This window comes from Onthophagus taurus, chromosome 7 (genome assembly GCF_036711975.1).
Source record: "Onthophagus taurus isolate NC chromosome 7, IU_Otau_3.0, whole genome shotgun sequence".
Taxonomy (NCBI): Eukaryota; Metazoa; Arthropoda; class Insecta; order Coleoptera; family Scarabaeidae; genus Onthophagus; species Onthophagus taurus.
The window spans coordinates 8,298,013-8,301,199 of NC_091972.1; the positions used below are offsets into that span (position 1 = coordinate 8,298,013).

The 3,187-nt window shown below is 30.8% G+C and overlaps 1 long non-coding RNA gene across 1 annotated transcript; it reads left to right on the plus strand.

Moving 5' to 3' along the window:
• Window positions 1-1,390: 1,390 nt before the first annotated feature.
• Window positions 1,391-2,273, plus strand: LOC111413549 (uncharacterized). Its single transcript, XR_011641180.1, has 2 exons — window positions 1,391-1,796; window positions 1,968-2,273. It is a non-coding gene; the product is annotated as an uncharacterized lncRNA (long non-coding RNA).
• Window positions 2,274-3,187: the final 914 nt, after the last annotated feature.

Sequence of the window (3,187 nt, forward strand, 5' to 3'; positions counted from 1 at the left end):
TGTTTGAATTATTAACGCCAAAATCATCCCAAAATACTTTTTTGACGCTTTCTCAAAATCGAAAAATTTGGACTTAAGGGTATTTGAAACCAAACAACTCATTTTATGTCACATCATGAATTTTTGTTTGGAATTTTTCGTGATTCCTGACCAATGGAAGATAGTTTTGATAATGCCTATCCCAAAAAAATAAAAACCCTTCAGGTCTGAAAAATATTAGGCCCACCAGTATCTTACCCATTTTATCAAAAATTTTAGAAAAGCTTATTCCCGAGAGCTTTTATCACCAAAAATAACATCCTCCCCCCTAAACACAGCACTTCTGGATGTCACTAACGACACATTGAGGAGAGTAGACGATGGATATCTCATTACACTAATCTTATTGGACTTTTCAAAAGCATTCGACACGTTACATCACGAAACTTTATTTTCGATCTTACATTATATAGGGTTATCTGATTCAGCCATCTCTTTGCTCAAATGTTACCTTTGTCATCGATTTTTTAAGTGTTGTGTCGGGTGTACCTTTATTGTACCTAATTTATACGTTTCAACTTTGCTCCTGCTTAAAATATTGTGATTATCGTACGCTGACGATACTCAAATATATTTTTGGGCAGATTGATAGATGACTTACCTTTGTCAAACATTTTCATCTGGTTCTGCAAGGCGCTAGACTACCAACTTCCTCTGAAACTCGTAATCTTGGTGTTATTATAGACTCTCGTCTAAGGTTCAAGAAATATAATAGGTTTGTTAGCTTGGCATACTCCACTCTGAAGCTACTTTATAACAATCGACATATGCTACACCGCCGACTTAGAGCTCACTTATGTGAAGCATTAATGCTTTCAGTTTTCAATTTTGGCGATGCCCTTTACAACTCATGCATTGATGCTGATGATATTCGCCGAATTCAGCGCGTTCAAAATGCGTGTCTTCGTTTTGTATTTGAGATTAGAAGGTACGAGGGGATATCGCATACTTGTGCTTGTCTATTTTATAATATTTGTTAAGAATTTTTTTCTCTGATTCCAAAAATATAGGGTTTGACAGGTCTATTTCTTATTGTTTTAGAATAAAGCTAAAAATTAACTTTTCTTTTAGTGTCTTCCAAGATAAAAAAAAAAATAATTCCTGTAAATTACGGTACTATAACTAAAAATTAAAAAAACATATTTCTGATATTTGAAACAAATATATTTGTTGAACTATTTAGTTTATATATGTAATTATACAAAAGTTGGAATAGATTGCATTATTTCACATTTTTTATTAATATTTAATATTATTCTTAAATGATTTAATAAATTATTGATAGATGGCGCCATGTTTTTTTAAAATTCAAATAAACATAGCAACATTTGTTTGTATTCAAAAATTTTGAAGTGTCACTTTAAAAATCCTGTTTTTAAGATGAATCACAGAGTAAGGCAGAGAGTTAGCTCACCGGGAAAATGATAGGCCATTCTCTATCTCTTATTATCACATCATAATACCGATATTTTCTCTTTGTCATCTTGATAGAAATCCTTAGTAGATGGCGTACATGTCGTTAGTAATATTACAGAAAACTGTTGACTTTGTTTAAGCGGTTTTGACATTTTATGTATGTCACATGTCACACAATCCTTTTGCGTTTATTGTCTTATTTGTGCTTATTATCTATTTTTGCGTTGTATTTTTTACGAATAATTTTCGAGAATAATTATTGTAAAAATGTTTTGCATTGTGTGTGGATGTAGCGAAGATGAAGTTGGAAAATTATTTTGTTTTCCCAAGAATAAGGACAGGTTAGTATTTTAATTATATTAATTTTTAATTTCAATAGTATTCAAATTAAGTATTCAAATTTTTGATAACACCGTGTCACTTAGGGTAAGAAGCAGTTTGTGGTTGATAACCAACATTTATTTGTTATAATGCTTTTTTGTTATATGTACTTTATCAATTGAAAACCACAGACAAAAACGGCCAACCCAACCCAACCTGTGAGGGTCATCCCGGAGAAGACGGGGACAGCGGTTTTTAGTGTAATTATATTGTCATTTAAATATAAAATTTTAAATCGCCAATGGATTTCTCTTTATTTTGCATTGAAATTATAAAATTATAACTTTTTGATTTGAGGTGCTTTTTATTGGTCTATTAAGCTGTAATTATTTTGGCTTACGCAAGCTAAATATAGCTTAATAGATCCACAAAAAGCACATTAGATCAAAAATATTTCTGTATTCAAATTTTAAATTAAATAAAAGATTTGAATTTGGCGCCAATTGCATTTTTGCTTCTCACTGCCATCTACATAAGTGTTACATGATGAGTGAGAGAGACCGGTATATATTGGATCTCGCTTTCACAATGGAGTTGGCCGTCTGGTAGTAGTCTGTGAGATGAATTACGAAAATGTTGAAAAGTTTAACATGTTAGAATGTTACATATTAAAAAAATTATTTGTTTTTAAATACCAGAAGTTATCTTCTTATTTAATTATTGACTTTTTAGATTTTACCTACCGCCCCGTAACTTACAGGAAACTGTAAATTTAATTTCGTCGACGACACTAGATGGAAATTTTATAAAAAAAGTTTATTTTTAACTTTATTCTAAAACAATAAGAAATATACCTTTCGAACCCTATATTTTTGTAATTAGAAAAAAAAAAGAATTTAATAAGCGAATAATCAGTGGTTGTTTCCATTTAAAAAAACGAAAATTCTCATGATATCTCAAAATCTAAAACCGAAAAATTTTTTTTGACTATGTCATGAAATTCTCTGTAAAAAAGTGTCCATATAATGTCTTAGTTATAATTTATAATACTCCACCTAGAATATTAACGAAGATAATTGCACTTGCTGGTTTTACGATATTTTCAATTTCGGCCTCTAGCGGAAATACAAAAGACGATAGCGGTATGAGGTTTTCGGCATTAGCAGTTTCTCGAAAAACGAGATCATGACATCTCAGCTACTTTTCTTCTAACTCTTATAGTTTTCGAGTTAGCCTATTCAGACATCGAATTTGAACCACCCTGTACATTCATACAACACAAGACGCACAGATGAATTTATTCTTTCCTTTGATAGGATAGGTAAATAGCAAAATAACCCGAATTACGCAGCAGTGAAATTGTTCAATCTATTGCCAAGTAATATCAAATCATTGAGTAATAAAAAATTTA